At 56.1% G+C, this 23,256-nt stretch overlaps 1 protein-coding gene across 1 annotated transcript in view; it reads left to right on the top strand.

The window, feature by feature from the left end:
• Positions 1-6,585: 6,585 nt before the first annotated feature.
• PDGFRB (platelet derived growth factor receptor beta) overlaps positions 6,586-23,256 on the top strand; it is a 39,317-nt gene continuing 22,646 nt past the window's right edge. Inside the window, exon 1 of the mRNA XM_022590105.3 lies at positions 6,586-7,249. The gene's annotated coding sequence lies outside the window, so the exon portion shown is untranslated. The remainder of the gene's footprint in view (positions 7,250-23,256) is intronic.

Genomic DNA, 23,256 nt, shown 5'->3' with positions numbered 1-23,256 from the left:
CTGCCTCTCCACAGACACCTCCTGGGGCCGGCCTCCACCCACCACCACCCCACCTTGGGCCTGCTCTTTCCTGAGCCTTGGGTACTGGGAAAGGTGGGACAAACTGGCCCCATTTGCTGGATGAGGAAAGGAAGCAGGAAGCACAGAGAGGTCTAGGTGCCTGGCCAAGGTCACAGAGGCACAGAGCTGGGCACAGAAGCTAGGTGTCCTGACCCCACTGGCCTTTCTTGCTGCCCAGCCAGAGCGCCCAAGGGGTCCTCAGCCAGCCCTGCTGATCCTCCAAACGGCACCCCTGGTCCATGTAGTGTAGGAGTGCAAGGCTATCATACATTTCGTAGCATCCTGATCATACAAGACCCTTAGAGAGTCAACCCACTCATTTTACAGGTAGGGAAACTGAGAGCCAGAAGCCTCAAGAAAGAAAGGATTGTTTTCCAAGTTCCCACAGCAGGTCAGTTCTGTACTGGAATCAGACCCAGGTCTTCTGATGCCCAGCTCGGCACCCTTTCACTGCATCTCTCTGAGATTGCAGGGTTTGCCCTTTTACCTGTGCTGAAATAATAACAAGAGCACCATTATTTATTGAGCATTTACTAAGTGCCAGGCATCGTGCCAAGTTGTTTGCATGTGTTAATCTCATTTCATCCTCAGCCAGGTGAGGTCGGGTCATTGTTATCCCTGTTTTGCAGGTGAAGCTGCTAGAGCTCAGAGAAGTGAAGTTACCTGCCTGAGGCCACACAGCAGGTGAGTGGCCTGTATGGAAGTTTTTCTTTCCTCTCCAACTGAGCCACCTGGAAGGATAGTGAGCCTGTATGTGCCTCTCCCCTCACCCCAGGGTTTTTCTTAAACAAATAACTGATTCCTCTTCCTCCTTTAGCTTCCTCATGCAAAAGAGCCTCAGCTCCCCCCTCACCCTCACCCTTAGATGGACCCCTCAGTCAGAGACCTGAACTACCCCTCATGTGACACCTCTGAGGACACTGTAACCTTGTTTAAAAATTTCAAGCTAGGCATCTGAAATCGCAGGTCTTCCCCCACCTTGGCCTCTGACTCGCCATGTGACCTTGAGTCCTTGCCTCCCTGGGCCTCAGTGTCCCCAGGTGCCCACTGGGGACTTGTTGCTTTGGACAGCCGTCCAGCTGTGGCGCTGTGACCATGTGTGGGTGGAAAAGCCCTTCCTCGACCATGTCGCAGCCTCTTCCTCTCTGACAGCCCCTTATCTCTGGGAGCAGCCGTTTATTGGAGCCCTCCTTCCCTCTGGCTCCCCGGGTGGGCCCCTCTTCCCTCTGGAAGTCCTCCCTCTGGGCTGCTCTCACACACCCAACCAGGGCCTTCTGGGGTGGGGCTCAGAGACGATGGCCTCATAAAGATCTTGGTGATAACTTGGTTTTTAAATCAGGTTTATGGCCCTGAAAGAAAGAGGCTCTAGGCTTAGCTTCCTGTTGGAAGTGATTTGCTTAAGAGAAGCTGGTGGGCACCACGGCCAGCATTAGGCTTACCTAGACTGCCCCCCCATTCCCAGCCAAGCTTCGACCTCACTCTGTGACCTTGGGCAAGGAACTCTCCCTCTCTGAGCTGTTCCTGAGGTGGAAGTGAGGATGGTGATCTCTGCCCACCTTCAGGGGGCAGCTGTGAGACTCATGGGTGAGCGCTGGAGCTGCTGGGAGCCCCTCCCCCCTCCTCTCTCCCCTCCCATTACGGTCCTCTCCTCCTCCTGCCCCCTTCAGAGGCTGGGGCGCCACCTGCTGTCCCTTTGAGGTACTACTGGAAGGCTCACTGGCTGCCTAGTCTCAATCTTGACGCAAGATGTGCTGATTCCCCTCCCCCTCCCAGTGGAGAAACAGAGGCGTGGCCTGGGGGGGGCAGTCCCTCAGTACACAGCCACTTAGGGAGCGGAAAGGACGCTAGAGCCAGAGACCCAGGGGCAGAATGTGCACATCTGAAGGAGCACTGTGTCTGACCCATTGTCCAGAGGAGATACAGAGGCCAGGACAGGAAGGTCACACTGTGAGTCAGTGGTCAAGCATGGCCCAGAAATCCCAACTCCCAGCTGAACGCATTCCCGCAGCCTCTGGGATGGAGAGAGTCAGGGTGGGGGCGGTCAGCCCACAGTCGACTACCGTAGCCTCCCTACTAGCCCCCTGCCTTGCCTCGCCTCTTGCCCCTGTTAGCCAGTCCTCCACAGCGTACCACCATGATCTCATCGGTGCCCTGTTTAAAATCCTACACTGGCCCCTCCTGACCCTCAGGACAAAAGCCAGACTCCTGTCGGGCCCACAAGGCCCCTTACTGCCTCTCCAGCCTATTCCCCACCACATCTCCTCTCTGTGCCTCAACCATTCTTTCCTTCCTGTTCAAACACACCAGGCTCTTTCCGGCCTCCAAGCTTTTGCGCATGCTGTTCCTTCTGTCCAGAACACTGTTCCTGCCCCTGCATTGTAGGTGGCCTCTTAACCTCAGATCTCAGTTGAAATATGTCTTCCCCAGAGGAGCCTTAATCTACCTAAACAAGAGCCCCACCTACCCAGCCTGTTATTCTGACTCTTTTATCACATTTGTCACAATTTTTATATTATTAATTTGTGGTTTCCTTGGTGTTTGCTTATGAGCTCTATGAGGGCAGGGCACATGGCAGGTGTTCAGTTAACTTGAATTGCATGGATAAACGGTGGGAGAAACAGAAGGGCCTGGGAGTCAGAGGCCCCATTCCAGACCCACTGTGTGCCCTCAAGAGGGTTCTGGCCTTCTCTGAGACCCAGTTTATCCAGTGAGGGGGAGATATGTGGCCTCTGAGGGCCCTGCTGTTCTGACGATCCTTGAGCCATCTGTGCACCAGAAGGACACACTGTTGTTCCCTGGGGCACTGAGACCAAGGCCAGCTGGAGGCTGGGGAGAGGCTGAGGCGGGCAGGGTCTTGAAGCCCTTGTTAGGCCTTGGTGGTGACAGCCTGGGCCAGCATAAGCAGTTCTAGGAATCTAGGTTGGGAATGTGGCCTGAAGCCGCCACCGGTCCCTCTGCCCCACCAGCCAGCCACTGTGCTGAGTGTCCAGGAGGGGAAGGGGCAGTTTCCACTGTGTGCCTCTTTTCACTCCCCCACCTGTAGGTACAGGGACCTACCAGCTCAGGGTGTGCAGGGAGAAAAGACACGGTGCTGGGGGTCAGGAGTCCTGCATTCCAGGCCCCTTCTGTCTCTGCTAACCTCAGGCGAGTCCTCTCTGCTCTCTGGGCCTCAGTTTCCATGCCTGTCGCTCTTAGGACTCCTCAGGCCCTGACATCCAAGATGACTGTGCCAATGCCTGGAATATGTGTGCTGCATCCTCACCCCAGGCCGGGGGAGCTTGGGAGGGGGGGCGGCGCCGGGAGCGTGGGAGAGCCAGATGTGGTGGCTGCTGGTGCTGCCTGAGTGAGCACTGAGCTGGCCTACTGGGAATTCTCCCACTCAGGCGCCCTTTCCGGGCCCCCTCCCCCGCCCCACGGAGAGCTCTGGCTTCCGGCTCTAAGCAGCGTGGGTTGGGGGGCTGAGGAGGGGGTTCAGTTCAGCCCAGTTCCCTCCTTCAGAGAAGAACATGGGCCTGAGAGTCTAGACTGGAACCTGGGTGTCCGTCCTGGTCTCATATCACAGTCACTTTCCATCACCGGGCCTCAGGCATCCTGACTGTACAAGCAGCGGTTGGACCAGCTTCCCTCCACCCCTGATGGTGGACTTCTGCGACAGCAGCTCCCAGCGACACCTGAGAATCAGGCACCTTCTGTGGAGCTTTCTCACTCTGCCCTAGTCCTGGAACAAAACACCTTTGGTGCAGGTGTTATTCAGGCCTCTCAACAGCCCCATTTTACAGCTCAAAACACTGAGGCTCTTTGAGCTCAGATCATGTAATTCGTCTAGGGTCACACAGCTAGGAAGTGGCAGAGTTGGATTGGAACTACCCATATCAGGGCCCAGGTTCTTAATCCCCGAGCATGACACTGTGCAGTGGGGAGGGGACGTGCTGAACCCCAAGGCCTGCGGCTCCTCTCTCCCTCTGTACCCCATCCCACTTCACCTCAGGCAGTGCTCCCCACGCTCCACGCTCCGCCCACCCACTCTCAGCCTAGCCTCTCCCAAGACAGGATTGTCGGAGGCTGGACCAGGCTCCCAGCATCTGGGCAGGTGGGAGACTGCTCGTGGCTTATCCTGTCCCCAGTGGGGGCCACGCTGACCACCCCGGCGTGACGGCACTGCACTGCCCACTGCACACTCCTTCAGAGTACACGGGGGAAACTGAGGCCCAGAAAGCGGAGAGCTCAGCCTAGGGGTACACAGTGGTGGGCTGCAGCTGGAATGAGGGAGACACACTATTTCGAGAACACTTCAGGCACTGTACTTAGCCCTTGAGGTGTGCATTGCAAATCACAGCAGTCTTTCGAGTCATTCCTTGAATTATCTTCATTTTTCAGAGGAGGAAACCGAGGCTGAGAAGCTTAAGTGCCTTGCCCAAGATCATGTAGCTTGGAACTGCAGAAGCCGGGATTTGAAACCAGCTCTGTCTCCGGCTCCAGAGCCTGCCCTGTCCGTCATGACCCTTCTTCCTCAACTGTCCAGCCCTCAGTGAGTGCCCTGTGGTGTTCCGTGTGGTTCTGCATCCCCCAACCCCATCTCAGCTATGAGGAGGCATAACAGTCCTGGTGCCTGCCAAGGGTTAATGGTGGTAGGGGCTAAGTGATTCCAGATGGGCCAGCCGGATGCCTGGGCTGGCCGGAAACCGGCAGCCGCCAGCTTCCCAGGGGAGCCACCAGCGGCCGCCCCCTCCCCTCTGTGCTGCATCTCTGGCCCCCAGCTGTCCCCTTGCCCTGGGGTCCACCAGCCTCCTCTCCCTAGCTAGAGTCCAACTCTAAGACACTTGTAGACAAAGCATCCCAAGGGCCCTCCAGCACAGTGAGTCCACCCGAGTTATGAACAGATGGGGAAACTGAGGCTCAGATAGGACATGGTAACTACCCAAGGCCACACAAGAAGTACACAGCTGGGTCTCCTGACTCCCAGACTATCTATTTTGGGTACTGGGAGTTGAAATGCCTCCTTGTTCTCCCCCACTGACCTGGTCCGAGAAGTTGGGCCAAGGCTTTAGAGGTGAATGGCCAAGGCAAATGCCTGGAGGGAAGTTGTAAAGACTGATGGAATCTTTGGGCAGGAAGGCCTGACCCTGTGGTCTTTGGAGTCCCCCGTATTCCCCTGTGACTCCATTGCCACCAAGCTGGACCAGGCCCCCTCTCTTGGGAGGCTCTCACAGCCCCCACCACATTGCCTGGAGCTCGTCTGAGAACCCTTCTCCCTCTGTGTGGTCCAGCCAGATGCTCTGCTGGGCAGTCCCCACTGGGACAAGACCAAGAAATGAGTGCAAGATAGGTTACCGTGGTTGGCATGAAATCCCAACCTCCTTCCACCCATGAACAGGAACCTGGGGTGAGGCCCAGGAGGAAAAGGGTGTAGACAGAGGGCAGGATGGAAGGAGCTCTGGGCAGAGTCAGGCTCTACCTGTGTGACCTGGAACACTTTTCTTCCCCTCTCTGGGACTCAGATTCCCCATGTGTACAGTAATGGCGGCAGGGTGACACAACCCAACTCTTATGTCCTTTTAAAATGATGCCCTTGGTCAGGGGTCTGTGACTAGAGACACGTTCTGATCCGAGGAAATGACGGTTGAAGAAGTGAGGGGGTGAGAAGCCCAAGGGCTCGCAGAGGAACCTTGGCAGACCTTAGTGCAGAGGATGGAAACGGAACGCAACAGGCACTCGAAAATGAATGAGAGATGGAGAAGGGATAACCCAAGAAGAAGGTGGGACAGGAGGGCCGGTTGACACTGCAGTGTGGGTCTTCCGCTGGGGTCAGATCACCTGTATCTGTTCCACCATGTGACTCATGAGGCCTGGTTCTGCTTTAGCTCTGCCATAGCTGTGTGAGTTTGCGAAGCTCATCTCACTCCTCTGGGCTTCAGTTCCTTGTCTATACAGTGAGGAAATAATTCTTTCTTGGTAGTCCAGGGATTTTGAGATGATGGAGGAAGATGTCTGGAAATCTGAAGTTTGCTGGATGACTTTGGGCATGTCTCTTTCTCTCTCTATGCTAATTCACCCCTGGACCTTGATTTCTTCTTATGAGAAGTGACTGATAACCTCAGAAGGGCTTTCTCTCTCTTCCAAGTCACCTTTTCTCAGAAGCCCTTTCTGATTCCCTTAAGCCTCTGCGAGTGCCCCTCTGAATGCACTCTCAACCCCCCTGCCCTCCCTTGGGCACTGTCTCTCCCACTAGCCTAGGTACCCTGAGGTCAGGGACTGTAACTTACTACTGCGTCCCAGCACCCAGCACAGCGCCTGGCACGTAGTAGGTGCTCAACAAGCTTGTTTAAGGAATGAATGTCGATGGAATCAACCGGATAGGTTATCAGAGCTCCTTTTACAGATGGGAAAGCTAAGGCACAGAGAAGGGACCCAGCCCCAGGTGCCACGGCAAGGGGAGTCTGCCACCCGAGACAGGCATCAGGTGAGTGGGGCCAGGCCACTCTTTAATAAAAGTGACTCAGCGGCTGGCTGGCGTGGGCTGCGGAATTTCTAAACATCTCCTCACATCCTGAGGGAGCAGGCTACGGGAGGGAGCAAGCAGAGGGAAAAGAGGAAGAAAAACAAGAAACTTGGGGGAAAAGAAAGAGGGAGGGGGAACTAAAATTGAAAACAGACGCACGCGTCCACCCTCCCCGCCCCCAGCCCCCTTCTCCCAGCTGAGCCAATCAGAGGCCGCCCTGCAGCCTTTCCCCCAAAGTGGGGGGGGGGCAGGGAAGCCCACGGTGGTGTGAGCTCCTGGGGCTGCCAGCAGCCCGCAGTCCCTGCCCGCCCAGTCTGGAGCCGGAGAGAAGGAGGGACTAGGAGAGCGCCCGGGCCCCTCTGACCAGCGGCACCCGGCAGCAGCCTGTGCCGAACGATACAGACAGACAGATCCAGGGCGGCCCCTCCTGGCAGCCCTGCTCCTCCAGAGGGATGCTTTGGGAGTGAGGCCACTCCTCACCCCCGTAGCCCCTCACTCCCGCCATTCTCCTGAGGCTCTGGGAGCCTGCAAAGGTCCTCACTGCCCTCCTACCCTGCTGCTGCCCAATTTCAGGTCCAGCAAAGTCTTTCTGATAACAGGAGAGGGTAGGCAGTGAGGAGGTCTTCCTGAAGGGGGTGACAGCCCAGAGCCTGGGACCTTGCCCACACTTCAGAAGGCATCAGCAGCAAGGTAAGTGCTGGGAAGAGGAGGGAACCCCAGCCCCCTGTCCTGTCCCCTTGTCCCAGACTGCGCCTTCTTGGGTAGGTCAAAAAATGGAAAATATTTTTAACCAAACCAGATGGGAGGAGGCCAGGAGGCTGTTGGTGACATCAGGGCTGGAGGAGCCAGCTCTCTCCTGCTCAGGCTGCTTCTGGGGTCGGTGCCCCCTGCCCTCATCAAACAAATCTCAGAGGTTTCTGGGTGCCAAGCGGGGGGGGGTGTCCTCCAAAGCAAAGAACCGCCTGTGGGGGGGTGGCGGGGAGAGCTGGGAGGGGTGTGAGAGGGGAATTGAGAGATGGCCAGCAGGGTACATGGCAAGAGGACCTAGCAGGGAACGGGGACCTCAGATCCACTGCCTCTGTCCCTGGGCCCAAGCCTTGTCCCTAAGAATCTGTCTGGCTCTAAGCCAGTCGGCCGCCAGGCAACCTCTCAGGATTTAAATGGATTTGCAAATTTTCCAGATTCCTAAGATGTCCTTCCAAACCCCCAGCGGCTGGGAAAGTGCGAAGGCGAGGGGGCCATGGCAGGCCCTTCCTAACAGTCACAGTCGTGCAGCCTGGGCCGGGGGTTTGGGATCTAGCAGTCAGATCTGGGGGCCCCTCTGTGAAGAAGGGGGGTTGGCTGCTGGGCCCGTTCCTCTGGTCCCAGGCAGCTGCTCAGGCCTCCTCACTGTCTCCCTCCTTCTTAAATATGAATCTGATTCCTTCTGTGAGTCTCCCTGGTAGAAGGTGCCTATAGAAAGCCCAGACTCTTAATAGTGGCTGCCACTGATCGACCCTTACTGCATGCCAGGACCATGTGGAGTGTTTTATAAGCATGATCTCATGTAACGCTCACCAGCAAATCCAGGGGCAGGGACTGATTTTATACCCAATTTACGGGTGAGGAAACTGAGGCTCACAGCAGCCACAAAACTGTACCACACTGCTCTGCTAGTAGGTGGCAGAGCTCAGGGAGATAGTAGCCTGCCTGCCCCATCACGCCAGACTTGGGCTTTGCGTTCCTGACGGTCAGATCCCAGAATTCCCGGAAGGAATCTTCATGATCCTGCCAGTGGGCATGCCCTTCCTTACCACTTTCCCTTTTCCTTCAAGGACCCTCCCTATTCTACCTCCTCCAGGCAGCCTTCCCACGTTCTTCTAGTCTTCCAAGAGCTTACTACGCCCATCATCCTGGAGCCTTGTTGCTTGACCCTCTCTTTCTGTTCGTGTTCTGTTTACACATCAGAGATTGTTTGGGCCCCAGGCTTCCCCATCTTGTGTTCTGGCCCCAGTGTTCCCAGGAGGCCAGTGGGGCTGAGAAAATGTGGTTGTGAAGGGGAGGAGGGACTGACTGAAGACCTTGTGTTCCCAAGGGTGAGCCCAGAACCCAGGCCTCTTGTCTTCCTTCAGGTGCCTTTCCAGAACCTTATGTGTGTCCGTCCCCCAGACATGTTCCTATATGTCAAGGGGGGTAGTGCCCCTGCCTCTGTGATCCCAAAGTGCACAGAGGCCTCTAACGAGATCTTCTGAAATCAGGCAGTCCTCCCCTGCCTCCAAGCATCAGGGCCCTGAATCCACAGCACTTGGGGACATGCAGACCATGTTGGTCACCATCATGGAGTGCTTACCCTGTGCTGGACACAGAGCCTGGAACCTCGTACGCCTTATAATCCCCCACAACAGGTTTTTGGAATAGGTATTACTCTTACCCCTGTTTTGTTTTGTTTTGTTTTTTAACATCTTTATTGGCGTATAATTGCTTTACAATGGTGTGTTAGTTTCTGCTGTATAACAAAGTGAATCAGCTATACCTATACATATATCCCCATATCCCCTCCCTCTTGCGTCTCCCTCCTACCTTCCCTATCCCACCCCTCTAGGTGGTCACAAAGCACAGAGCTGATCTCCCTGTGCAATGCAGCTGCTTCCCACTAGCTATCTATTTTACATTTGGTAGTGTATGTATGTCCATGCCACTCTCTCACTTCGTCCCAGCTTACCCTTTCCCCTTCTCGTGTCCTCAAGTCCATTCTCTACATCTGCGTCTTTATTCCTGTTCTGCCCTTAGGTTCTTCAGAACCTATTTTTTTAAGATTCCATATATATGTGTTAGCATACGGTATTTGTTTTTTCTTTCTGACTTACTTCACTCTGTATGACAGACTCTAGGTCCATCTACCTCACTACAAATAACTCAGTTTCGTTTCTTTTTATGGCTGAGTAATATTCCATTGTATATACGTGCCACATCTTCTTTATCCATTCATCTGTTGATGGACACTTAGGTTGCTTCCATGTCCTGGCTATTGTCTTACCCCTGTTTTGAAGACAAGAAAAACAAGGCTCAGAGAAGCTAAGTGACTTTCCCAGGGTCACACAGTTAGTTGGTAGAGTTGGTATTTAGGCCGAGGTCTACCTGAAACCAAAGACTTAACCCCCTTGCTCCCAGGGAGCTCCCCTGGTCAGAGCAGAGAGTCTCCATCCTCCCACAGAGCCTGCTCCTGGCTCCAGCACTTTCTCCAGCAGAAAGATTAGCTTCAGGCCTGACCTGCTCCCAGGTCCACCCGGGCCCTGGCTTGGTCCTGAGTGAGGAAGGAGACCATCTGGTGAGCCCCCTCCCTTCAGTGGTGATCGGGCAGCCCTCCCTCCTCTGTGGGAAGAAGAGATGAGACTTCTAATTGCCCACAGATGTGGGGCAGCGGAAAGCACCGTGGATTCAGAGTCAGGAGACCCAGCACTGGTCCTGGCTCGACTCAAATCCACTGTGTGGCCAATCTCAGGCCCCCACATCCTCTTTCTTGCTGCGTCCGCATCTGGAAGGCAGTGGGCACGGTGGGTAAACGACACCAGGTTTGGGCATCTGATGAGCCCCCCTTGGTCTGGCTGACTGTGTGACCCTGGGCTAGCGCTCTGCCTCTCTGGGCGTCAGGCCCCTCCTCTGTACGCAGTAGGGTGGGATGCAGGGTCCACATGGTAATAATACAGATAAGGTGCTTAGCACAGTTCCTGCATCTCCTGGGGCTGGACTTAATGCCAAAGGCTAAGAGAGAGCAGCTGCTCTCCCCGCCTCCTGCACGGGACGACCTGGCTGTGAAATTGGTCTGCACCCCATGAAGTGCTATGCCCACAGAAGGGAAGGGACCTGGGCACCACGGGTGTGCTAAAGGCTCAACTCTATCCTCCAGGCACAGTCTGGCTCTGAGACCAGCTGCCTTCTAGGTTGAAGGAGGGGACTCTGGAGGGGACTCTGGGTGCTTTGCTCAGGACAGGCTACTGAGTGGTGAGGAGGGAGGAAGGAATGAGAGAGGCCCCAGACATTCCTTAAATGTACCCCCTCACCCCATTTCTTGCACGTGGTTCAGAACCCTGCAGGCAGTGGACCCTTGGAAGGGGGAGATCTTCCTGCCCTGTTTTCCACAGCTCCCGCAACCCTCCACCATGTCTCCCCAGCATCAGAGCTTGTAACGCCTCAACTGGGAAGCCGTGTGTGCAGGATGACAGAACTGGGACCAGCCCTCTCTGAGCGCTTTCGTTGTGCTTTACATCCATTACCAGCAAGTCCACTGCTGTATTCCTTAGCGCTTGGAACAGGCCTGGCATTCAGCGAGTGCTTACTAAATACTCGCTGAACTAATTTAATCACCGCACACCACCTCGAGGAGTGGGTATAAACTCTCCATTTTACAGATGAAGAAATGCCCAGAGAGGTTAAGAGGTTAAGTCAGTTGCCCAAAGTCCCACAGCCAGGATGCGATGGAGCCAGGATTTAAACCGGGTGTTTTTGACTCCAGAGTCCACGATTGAGAGGCTGGGTGGGTTCTGGATCTCAGCTGTGGCGCCCCTCAGAGCTCCAGAGGTGGTCATCAGACCCAGGAATCCATCCTGTGCGACTGTGGGTGAGTCAGTCCCTCTCTGGGTCTCAGTTTTCCCATCAGTAAAACAAGGAGTTTGAACAAGATGATCTCTGAGCTCCTTCCAGCCCTAAAACAATTCCAGGATCCCAAGCCACACCAGCCCAGATGGGCAGTTGCACAAGCTCTGTTGTGTACTCAGGGATCATGCATATTTAACTTCACAGTGAAAGGGTTTTTTCTTACCCTTTTTCTACACATTACAGAAAGTGGTCAGAATCGATGACCTCTAATGGAAAACGGTACCCTATAACAAGGAGGAGGGACCTTCTGACAGTCAGAGCGGCCTGGTAATGCACTCAGTTTCTTGGGGAGCTCTGAGGTCGTGATTTCCCAGTGCCCACAGCCCTATTTTCCTGGGATACTGAGGAAGGAGGGTCAGGAGGACTGCCTGTGAGGGGGTATGTGTGGATGCTGTGACCCTTTGCTGATTTTCGGACTTCATAGGCTCTGATTTCAAAAGGAAGCAAGGCTTTGGCGCATGGTAGATGAATGAATGATGGGCTCCAGAGGCAAGGGAATGGATGCAGAGACCCACCTCTAATGGGAGGAGTGTGGAATTCACACACTGTTGCTTCCAGTGTAGAAGCCCCTCCCAAGACTTCAGGCCCAGAGCCCTCAGGCAAAAGAGCTTCCTGAACCCCCCAGGCCGTGACCCCAGGATCCGCCTTTCCCAGATGCTTTCTGGGACGCCCCAGCCCAGCCTAGTGCAGGAGGTTGAAAATCAAAGTGTATTGCTTTAACTGCATTAGTACCCTCTCTTCTCCTCGCTTCAGATCAGAGCTATTTAATGTCTCAGGTGTCCAGAACCTTTCATCTGCCAGAGGTACCAGCTCCTCTGCCCTGTGATGGAAAGGGTTGTCGCTTGGGAGGTAGGGGCAGCAGGGCCAGGCCGTTCAGATGGTTCCTGAAGGTCAGAAGTGAAGAGGATTATGGGGATCACTGTGTTCAACTTCCTTACTATATGCACGGGAAACTGAGGTCCAGAGAAGAGGAGGGACGTGCCTCAGGTCCTACAGGTTGTCAGTGATAGCACTGAGCCCAGGACCCGGGCTGCAGGTCTGGACTTTCCTCTGTGCTAGCGCATGTGCTGAATCTTCACCATCCACCTCTGCGGTCCAGGGCTTAGGCTCCAGCTCTCCCCGGGGTGAGGCCACAGGGCAGAGTTTTGGCTGGAAAGGGACAGCACCATCCTGACGAGGGGTGGGAAACCCTCTGGGTAGTCTTGTGGACCATGGAGCCTTTGGTTACATCACTTCTCCATTCTGGCCATAATTTCCTTTTACATAAAGTGATGGGGTGGGGGGCAGGGGGACAGCTCAGTGACCCCAGAGGCTCCATCCAGCTCCGTTCTTAGCCCCTGAGAGCTCCTGCCAGCCTTTGTGTGGCTATTTCACATGTTGTTGCTACCCTGGTTACCTTCTGTCCTGGGAAGTGGAATCATAAGAGCTGTGACACGTCCTCTTCTAGCTTCTCCACTCCTGAGGCTGAGCCTAAGTGGTCATGGATGGTGTGGGTGTGTGGGGGGGAAGTTCCAGAGTCAGCCCCAGAGGGCAGGGCTCAGATTTACAAACCTGTCACTGAAGCCCTAAAGGTAAAGGCTCAGGTGTGACTCAGTGGACCGTGGGCTACTCCTGTCTTAACAGTATTTGTGTCCTTATCAGCCCCCAGGCTGGGGCCTTTCTGCTGAATGGATAATGAAAGAGAGATGGATAAACAGGTTGGTGGATGCCTGCACGGATGGATGGATGGATGGATGGACAGACAGTTGGCCTCCCCTCTAGTCCAGGGAGCAGGGGTGACGTCATGAGCGTTCAGCATGTGTAGTCACAGTGGGCTCCACGCTTAGAGGGGCCTAGCATTGCCTTGAAATGCTGAATAGTTTTTTTAACAAGGGTCCCTGCATTTCTATTTTGCACTTGGCCCCGCAAATTATATAGCTGGTCCTGCCAGGGAGTTCAGGCTGGGTTTGAGATGGCTTCATCCCTGAGACTGGTCTCGCTGCCTCCACTGTCCCCATTCAAATCCACGGCCTCCCACAAGATGCCAACCTACTCCCGTCACTCTCCTTTGTGGAGGCCCCCGCATCCCCATAAGGGCTTGGACTTGCACCATTGTCACTGCCCAACCAGCAGCTAGCCCCCTACTCTCACTGTCAATACCCTGACAAGTTGGCTTCCCAGTGCCTCCAGGGCAGAGCCCAAGTCCTCACTCAGCACCCCAAACTTTTCCCAGAGTGGCCTCTGCCCTTCTTCTCTGCCCATCCCCTGCCTCTTTGCTGAAGAGCCCCAGTTTCTAGCCTAACAGATCTGTCTCTGCCACCACCCGGATGCCTCGCGATCTCCCCCTTCCCTAACTGCTCGTGCAGAGCTTCTGTGGAATGCCCTTCCCTGGCATCGCCCACCACAGAACCCAACTCAAGGCCACCCTCTCCCCCCTTGGAATCGTCCTGTAATCATAATAATTACCGTTTACTGAGCGCCTGTTGTACGTCAGGAGCCTTTCATCATCATCTCTAACCCTCACAGCCATGGAAAAGGATGTCTCTTTTGCTGTTTTCCAGAAAATTGGGACTCAGGGAAGTTAAACTCAGAGAGATCACATGTTTATGAGGTAGTAGAACTGGGACTTTGACCTGGATTAAGTGGCTTCTAGCTGGGACTGCGGCCCCTGGCCTGGCCGAGCCCCTCCATGTGCTTTCACTGCCCCGGGAGGCGTCAGGCACAGCCTGCTGGCATCAGGGTCCCACATGTCTGTGCTGCCCCCTCACCAGCCCGTCCCATCACCTTCCTGGAGGGGAAGGGTCACCATCGCCTGCCTATCCCAGTTTCCCAGCCCAGGGAGTGCTGAGTTTTTAGGGGGCAGCTGAGGACCGGAAGAGCTGACTCTACACAGCCATTTGATCTCTCATGCTGGGTAAGCATCTATTGAGCACCTACTGTATGCCTAATCCCATACGAGGAACTTGAAGACATCCCCCAAATTGTTAGATGGGTTTCCTCATTTGTGAAAAATCAAACTAAGAGGCCAAGACGAAGGTAGAAGAAAGAGCCGGTTGGCAGACAGTGGACTGGGAGCCATTAGACTTGGGTTCTGGTCCTGGGTTGGCCTTTAAATCCTTGAGTACGCCAGGAGGAGACCCGACCCTAGCCAAGCTGAGCCTGCTGACAATACCAATAACAACTGCAGCTACCCTTCCTGGCTTTCCCATCACCCCATTTCCCACACGCATCCTTTGCTGACAAGCTTAGCCTAGCAGGGTCTCAGGGCCAGCGAGTGAGTGAATGAGTGAGTGACTTATTCTCCCGTGAGTGAATGAAGAACAGTCACGTGGCCACTGACTTGGCCGAGGGCTGTGTGCCAGGCCCTGCTTTGAGTATTTTCCTTGTATTAACTCATTCAAAGGCCTTGACAACTCGATGACGAGCCCTGACTTACAGATGGGAAACCCGAGGCACAGGGAGGCTGAGTAACAGTTAAGTGGGAGACTCAGGGTGAGCGACTGGAGGAAGGGGTGAAAGAACAGATGCTGGGAAAGCCAGAGGGGAGTGAAACGTGGGCGTTTCACTCCCCTCTGGCTCTGCTGCCCAGGAGGGCTCTGAGGGGAATCTCAATGCTCCGTAATTGGCAGCAATTAGACGCAGGTTCTCCTTAGCTAGCTGCCCTGCCCGATGTGCCGGCTCTGGGCTGCTGGGGGAAGGCCGCGTGCTGGTGGGTCAGTCTGAATGGCCGAGGCCTGCCCCCTGCCCACTTGGCTCTGAGAACCATTTTATGTGTGGCCCCCACCCCGGCCCAGGGCTGATCTCGGGCTGGCAGCAGCCAGGGGAACAGAAGGTTTGCTTGTCTGCGCCTGCTGCGCCCCCCCTCCCCAGCCTCAGCCTGGGACCCCGCTCAGGGGCTCCTCTGGCTGCCAGGGCCTGACGCTCCCCGTTGCCATGGCACCGGCTGGAGATGAGACTGGAGGTTGGCTGCAGGGGGCGGGTTTCAGGGAGGGCAGCCGAGGGATGGTGGAGGCCTGGAACTCTGCAGCTGCAGAAGCCCCCAGGCCCTCTGTGAACAGTGGAAGGGGTGCTGGAGCTTCAGCAGGGGCAGGCCTGGACCCTGAGCGCAGCAGGCCTGTGGCAGCGCTGACCACGCACCTAGCCTGACTACTGGGATGCTCTTTATCAGAGGCGTCTGGGACAGGCCTCATGGTAGACCAGAGACCTGCTTGGGCACTGCCTCTGCCAGACCCAGGCTGTCCTCAGCAGAGACTCCTCTCCTCAGCCTAGATGCTGACCCTCAGACTCTGCAGTGACGTCGCAGAAAGGTTCTGAGTTCTACCCTTACTTGACTTCCAGATTCCTGGGTGAGCTGGGGTAGATCCCTTGCTCACTCTGCCCCTCAGTGAGGGAGGGACAGGACTGTAACCTCTGAGGATCCCTCATCCCTGAGAGCCTGTATTCAGTGTGGACCCCATTCGCGTGAACCCATGTGGGAGTGTTTCTCTGTGAACAGACCTGTTTCTGGGCAGAAGCTAGGCAGTCTAGCAGAGCAGTTAAGAATACAGGTTTGGAGTCAGATGGGCCTGAGTTTGCATCCCAGCTTATCATTGGCTTATTACTTATCGGCTGTGTGACCTTGGGCAAGTTGCCGTACCTCTCTGAGACTTAGTCTCCCCCTCTGTGAAATGGGAATAATGATTGTATCCTCCTCACAGGATTGTTGTGAGGATAAAACAAAATCCCCAGGTCATCTCATTTAGCAGAGTCCCTAGCTCTGAATTAGTAAGGGCTTTTGTTTGTTTCCAGATTGTGGAGCATCAGAAAAATGAATGGGAAGAAAACCGTCCTTGTTGCAGGGTTGGGGGCATTGGCATTGGTGAATGGAAGCAGGACCAATGGGTAGAGGATACGATGAGACAGATTGTGCTCAATGGAATAAAAATTTTCAAATAGTCTGACCTCTGAGGATCCTGGGCCGTCCAAGAATGGAATGGGCTGCGGGTGAGGTAGTGAGATCCCTATCATGGGAGGTGTGCAGTTGGAGGCTGGACAACCCCTTTGTTTGCAGAAAGGGTGGGGGAGATGTGAATTGGGAGTACTTACAGCCCCTCCCAGCCCTAAGATTATAGGGCTCTGTGAAAGATGGTGTGACTTCCTCCCCGCTTATCCTGCCAGGTTCACCTGGCTGAAGGAGACTGAAGGAGAGGTTGGAAAACAGAGGGTGAAAGAATAAACCTGGTGAATTGTATATTGAGCTCGTACTGTGTGCCAGACACAAGCTTGACATCTTTGCCTCCTGCCTGAGAGAGGCTGTCGCATGAGTGTTGAGCCTGTGTGCTGTCAGTCTGCCCAGGATCGAGCACCAGCTCCAGTACTGGTGAAATCGTTGGGCAAACGGTTTGACCTCTGTGTGCCTTGCTTTCCTCGTGTGTAAAATGCGGAAGCAACACTGATGTCATGGATTGTTCTGAGATCATTCACGTTCAGGCCTTAGCCCAGGCTTTGAGTGACGAGAACTAAATCATAGGTAGTTATTCTTCTTCTTCTTGTTATTTTGAAGGCCTTCTAAGTCCTTGTTCCTTTTTGAAGGGGCCACTGGGGCCTAGCTGGGATCCAGAGGACTCTAGTCCAGGGATCACTGGGCCTGGGCAGAGCCAGGCCATATGGGCCGGGGAGTGGCCATGGGGATGAACAGGGAGGCCAGCGAGGCGCCGGGGGAGGCAAGCAGTGCTTGCTCGGCAGGCGGGTGGACAGGCGTGTGCAGTGGGCCTCCCTCCCTCCCTGACCTCCTTCTCAGGGCTGCTTCCCAGCCCGTGTGGGGACCCAGGCCCCCTCCCCTGGGCCCCCAGCGGCCGTGAGGCACACACTGAGCGCTTTCCCATGAACTGTTCCAAGGAGCTTGGCCTGCTCCCCCTACCCCCAAGCGCGGGTGAGGGGGTGTGCAGGAGCAGGGGCTCGGACTGGGGGGATCAGCCCGTTCTTTATCAGCCTGACTCCGATCCAGACAGATGTTTCGTCTTATTTTGGACTTCCAGAAAATAGGTCATTTCTTTCCATTGTGTCCCTGGGGAGGCCTCCTGGGGACAGGAGCACAGAGTGAGCGACAAGAGCATGGAGGCCTCACTTGGGCCCCTGGGGAGCTGGGAGGACAGCATCCTCCCCCCTCTGTCATGATGAGCCATCTGTCAGCAGGGCCAGGGCTTGAAGGGTCTTAAAGGCTGGGCTAAGAAGCCGGCCTTTACTGAGGGCGGATGGAGAGCCATGGAGGTGCCAGCGAAGGACAGGGTCAGATGGGGATTTCAGAAATGTTCCTCTGGTTAGGGTGTGAGAACAGGCAGGAGGGGACAGACTGGAGGTGATAGGGGAGGGGTTGGTACAATGGGGCAGGCAGAGGCCACCAAGTTTCTGCTGGAGGGGGCAGGGGTAGGGGCATCAGATTGACAGTCCGTGGAACTAGCACTGTTCTTCCACTCACTTGGACTTCCAGAACAGCTGGATCCCATGCCAGGCCCCAGCTTAGCTGACTTCTGCTGCTTTGTTTGGGAGACCTCATAGGTACCTGGAAAGCAGGAAGGTCCTCTGGGTCTAGAAGCAGCGTGGCAGAGAGTTGGGCCTGGGTGATCAAGCAGCATCGCTGTGTGATTCGAGGCAGGTTGCACACCCTCTCTGACCTCCATGCGATCCTGAGGTCTGTGGGGAGATTCAGTGTGTAGGGTGGAGTGCTGAACCTTTAGCGGCAGAAGGGGCATCGGATCGAGAGGGGCAGGTGAGAGCCGCATAGCCTCAGCCCCTTCCCAGCTTTCTATCCGCAGCCCGTAACTATCTCCCAACGCAACGGAAACTGCTCTCCTTCCTGGCTCCCAGGATGGGGTTCCCCTACCTGTGTTGCAAGATTCTACCTAAAACTCAGCGCACTTGGGGTAAGCCCACATGGGCCACACTCTCTGCCATCACTCTTGTACTTTCCCAACCGCTGGCGGGAAGACTCAGTCTCCAGCTCCAGATGCCTCTTGCCCCTACGCACGCCCAGGACTGGAGCTGGCTGCCTTCTTCGAGCTGAGTCATGACATCCTGGCTAGGGCCCCTCCCCCGCACCCTACCCCCACCCCAGCATTCTAACTCAGCACAGCTTCTTCCAGAGCAGGGTCCTGAGAGTCACACCATGTCAGCCCCAGAAGTGTTCCTAGGACAGCCCTGTCTACCCTGTGTACAGATGGGGAAACTGAGGCTCAGAGAGGGGCAGGACCATATAATCAGGTGACAGGGCTGAGCTAGAACCCACATCCCTTACTCTCAGCCAGGGATCTGTCCCCAAAGTTTGTGTCAGGGGCTGTGAAGTGTCTGTGGTGTGGAGGAGAGAGGACTAGGCCAACGGGCAGGAGACCGGAGTCTGTGTCCCCTCTTCTGCCAGCAACTTAGCAAGTCACCTCCTCTGAGTCTGTTTCCAATCCCCGCCAGGCTGGGACAATGCAGGGAAGGTGATATAAAGGTCTGTGTGTAGCAAGGGGGGTCGGTATCCTGTGGGGAGGGAGGTAGCAGCAGCTGTGGTTTGAACCCTAGGCCCTGAGCCACCAGGCTCACATCTGAGCCGGGGCTGGAGGCAGGGGCTGCCCAGTCAGGTGTGCTTCAGTGCCCCATTGGTCAACTGAGCCCAGGATTGCCTAGGTCAAAACACTGAGACCTATACCTGTCCTTTTCCAAGCCTCAGTTTCCCCATCTGTACAGTGAGGCACGGTAAGGGGGCTGGATCAGATAGCTGGTTCCTGAGGGCCTCAGAGCTCTGACATTCCAAGACTCTGACCCCACGGCCGGGCCTCCTCCTCCCTCTGGCATCTTGTTTATTCAGAGCATCCCTGGCCCAAGACTGCTGGCCTCAAGCACCCACTTCTCCCTGAAGCAGGGCTTCCTCCCACCCCCATTTCACTGCTATTTCTGCCCTGCCTGTTCCCCACCTCCAGACTGAGTGTCCCTCTGTCCACTCAGATACGCAGCCCCTCCAAATTCTAAACTAGGTCAGTGCCAGCTCCCAAACCCTCTCCTCCACCACATTCTCATCTCAGAAGATGGTATTGTGCCCCCAGCACACACACACTCCTGTCCGCTAGTACTCTAAGCCAGACATAGGGGTGGGGCTCAGGATACCTCTCTCTCTAGCCCCCCTACATCAGATCACCAAGTCCTGTCATTCTGGGCTGGATAAATCTCAGTCCGGTCTGTTTCCATCAGTTCTCGCTGGCCTCAGCCCAGCCAAACCCAGCAAACAGAGTAATGGTGGCAGAGCAGTCCGCCTTGGCTCAATCTCTGCTCTGTGTTCCTAGGCAACTTCCATAAGCTCTCTCTGCCTCAGCTTCCCCACCTAAAATGGGACGATCCTTGTATGTACCTCATAGTGTTATCTGAGGAACAAGTGAGTAGATCTATGTCAAGTGCTCAGAACGGCACCTGGCACAGTAAGTACACAACACGTGTTGGATCTGTGGCTTGTCTGTGCCCACATGTGCACGTGTGTTCAGGTGAGTTTGGGGTACCGTGTGCACATGCTCTGTGCGTGTTGTATGTGCACAGCTTTGCTTGTGCAGGGTATACACGTGACTTGCCGCGCATGTGCGCACCTCACATGGGCACGTGGGAGAGCACAGAGGCTGCAGTCTGGGCGCCGTGGAGCTGCGTGTGTGCATGTGTGGGCGTGCACGTGTCTGGTGCCGACGTGAGGGCTGGGCACACGCAGGGCCCGCTGCACACGGGTGTGTTTCAGAGCAGTGTGTGAACGAGCGTGTAGGCAGGAGCCTGTGCTGTGTGTGCAAGCGCTCTCCGTGTGCAAGCCTCCCCCACTGGCAGCCATGCAGCACACCCCCGCCCCCAGCCTGCCTGTGTCGTGGGAGCCTTGGGACCCCGAGGGAGGGAAGCTGCTGCTAGCGGATGTGGCCAAGATGGACTGGATTTATTTAGATTAAGGCGGTGGGAAAGGAGTGGAAGCTTGTATGAGCAGGAAGGAGAGAAGGCTGGGGCTCTCACAGTGACTCCTCAAGCACGCTTGCTCTCCTGGGCTTGGGGTCCTCTGCTCACTTGGGGTTCTCCCCTGGACCAAGGGAGGGGTTCCCTCTGACTCACTGTGAGGAGCTGGGCAATTATCTCATCTTTGGGCCTCCGTACCCCCAACCTGGCCAAAATAGGAGGAATCACGAGAACCCGCCTCATGTGCAAAGGGGGGGGATCTCTGAGGGTCCCCTCCCTCTCTCTGCTCCAAGGGCCTCCCCAGGCAGGAGAGTGTGGCAGGAAGGGGGATGCCTCCTCCCTGACTATGACACCCACCTTGTCCCAGGTGGTTCCTCCTTGGAGCACAGCCCTGCCCCTGAAAAAGGGGAGTGGTCACAGGCAAGTCCTCCACCCCCATATCAGCCACCTGGGCCCCTCTGGGGTCGGCTGGAAATACAGCAACCCCTGGGAAGCACAGAAGTCTATAAGGCATTGGATGGACAACTGGGGGTGTCAGGGAATCCTCCAAGATGGCCCAGGAGGTCACGTCCCAAGCCCCACTCTGGTTCTTCCCAGTCCACCGGCCTGTGGCCCACACCACGCTTCCCCCTGCCACCTCCTGAGTGTCCACATCACCCGTTTATTTGTCTGGAAGTCACCTGAAAGACTGAAGTCCAGAGACGGAAGCAACTTGTCAAAGTACACACAGCAAATCTGGGACCAAATGGTCAGGGGATTGAATCCGTGGAATGAGATGAGTTATGGATTCTCAGTCTACGTCAGCGTCAGGAATGTTGCCCTTCCTCCCATCAGTCCCTATATCCCCAGACCACCCCGGCAGGAATAATAGTGACCAGAACCTTCTCTCTGGCAGTTTTAGAGCACGATGGCTCTTTGAGATGACCCATCCAAACCTCTCCCTGTATGGATGGGGAAACTGAGTCCCAGAGAGGGCTGGAGACACACTCAGTCTCAGAGTAGGTCTGAAGCCCCATGTGAAATGCTCATTTCATAAAGAGAGAAGCCAGTCCAAGATCCCTGGTTGTCCATACTCTCCCGAAGGTGGCTGCACTCTCCCTGAGCTCCTGTGCCCAGCCCATCCTCTCCCTGCAGCCTGATTCCGTCTTTTTGCTGTGTGACTGGGCCATGACTCTGTCCGTCTCTGGGCCTCTGCTGCCCGTTCAAGAAGGCCCCTCCAAGCTCAGAGTCTCAGGGACTCTAAGCCCCCTTAGCGCCAGGCCTAGCAGGAGAGAAGCCAGTGTCGGGGGTGGTGGGGGAGGCCGCTTGCCCGCCCAGGGGCCCGGCCCACAGCCTTCCAGAGCCAGGCCAGTCCTAGTTGCCGTGACCTCCCATCTCCAGGCCAGCCGACCAAATTCCTCCTTTAGAATAATAAACAGTGTGGCCAGCCAGGGAGGCCAGGAGGGGAGGGGCAGGGAGGCTGAAATGACCCCCTCCCCCAGCCTCCGCTGCTAACGATTTTCTTTGGCTGAGATCTCTGGTAGGAAGGGGGGATCCAGAGGGGCACCCACCAAGGGACAGATAGGCCTCTGTGGTGGATGCTGGCTCCGCCACGGCACTGCTCCCTCCTGCTGGAAGAGGCCTGGCATCCAGCTGGAGGGCTGGGGCAGGAGGGATGGGAGAGGAGGGCACCGTGGAGGGGACCTCAGATTGGCTGGGCTTTGAGTCTAAAGCAACTGGGAGAGGGGACCCTCAGGCAGGCTGGTCTGAAGGGATGGGGAGAATGCGGAGAAGGAGAGCAGATTCATTCAGGGAGCTTCTTAGGGCACTGGGCAGAGCCGAGACCAGCGATCCCCAAGCCAGGGCCCTTGCCTGTGTCCCACGACTAATGTGTAAACGCAGCCCTGGAAGTGGTATACTTGCCGTTGTCCCATTTTGAGAGCTGCAGACTGAGGCCACTGAGATAGTGACGGTGCAGGAGGTAGCCCTGCTGGGGCTCAAACCCGGATCCCAGCCCTGGCATGGGAACTGAAAGGGGTGAGATGAAAGTGGAGTGGGAGCAATCGGTGTGTGGCCTTAGGAGCCGGGCCAGGCAGGGCAGCTACTCAGGGAAGGCAGGAGCCCCACTCTCCCGGTTGCCTTGTCACCTGGTCTCTCCCACATTTCTTGCTCTATGACCCCCACCCACTTCTGGCCTTCTTCCTGTTGATCCTACAGTCAGACCTTTGCAAGCCTGGCTATCGATGGCTATTTTGGACCCTCAGATGGGGCTGCCAAGGGCAGGGGTAGGGCAAAGACGCACGCAGTGCGATCCATCTCTCTCCATGTCCCTGCTTCTGTCTCCCTCTGCCTCCATCACCCGGTGCTTCCTTTCTCTGTGTCTCTCGGCGTCTTTGTCTTTTTACCTCTATCATTCCAGTCCCTTTGTCTCCCTCCAGGACAAGCGCTGCTGTGTAGCCTCAGGTAAACTTCTTCCCCTCTCATAGCCTCACTCTCCCCATCTGGACCCTGGAGGTGTGGGTGGGGGCTTTGGATTCAACAGTTTCCAAGGACTGCCGAAGCCGTGCTGTGCGGGGTGGCCTCCCCTGGGCCCAGCCCCCGACCCCTCCCTCCTGGGCCTCCCTGGGCAGCTTGGGGCTGAGTAAAGGGGGCCAGTGCAGGGGGGGGTGCCCCCCACATTCCACAGCCCCCGCTTCCCTCCCCAACGCCGCCTCCATTTCCTGTTGTGCTTGTGGAGCTGTGGGAGTTCTCCCGGTTCTGGCTTACCCCCTCCTTCTCCCCTAGGCCTTTCATCACACTTTCCCAAATATTTGTCCTGGCAGATAAGAGCCTGGTATTGGAACTGTCACCCGGAGGACAGGCTGTTAGAGCTGGCGGGCCCCTGGACACCATCCAGCCCAAGACCCGCCCCCCACATACATACAGAGAAACCAAGGCCCAGGGAGAAGCAGGGGGCTCAGCCGAGGCCATCAGGGAGGTAGAGGCAGAGCCACAGCAGGGTCCAGGCACCCTGTGAATGGGCCCGGCACAGGGGAGGGAGCTCCTTGGGCATGAGTGCCCTCTTGGAGGGGGCTCTGAGTAGCCTTTGACTTTAGCCCGAGGGATCCAGAGGCTGGGGCGCTCAGGCTGGGGCTTACTCTGCAGGACCCAGGCAAAGATGGGCCCTG

The sequence above is a fragment of the Delphinapterus leucas genome, chromosome 3 (genome assembly GCF_059928025.1).
Source record: "Delphinapterus leucas isolate spDelLeu-1000000601 "Yukka" chromosome 3, BTC_Dleu_Yukka2, whole genome shotgun sequence".
Classification (NCBI taxonomy): Eukaryota; Metazoa; Chordata; class Mammalia; order Artiodactyla; family Monodontidae; genus Delphinapterus; species Delphinapterus leucas.
The sequence above is the reverse complement of the archived record's forward strand: the minus strand, read 5'-3'. Positions and strand labels throughout refer to the sequence as shown.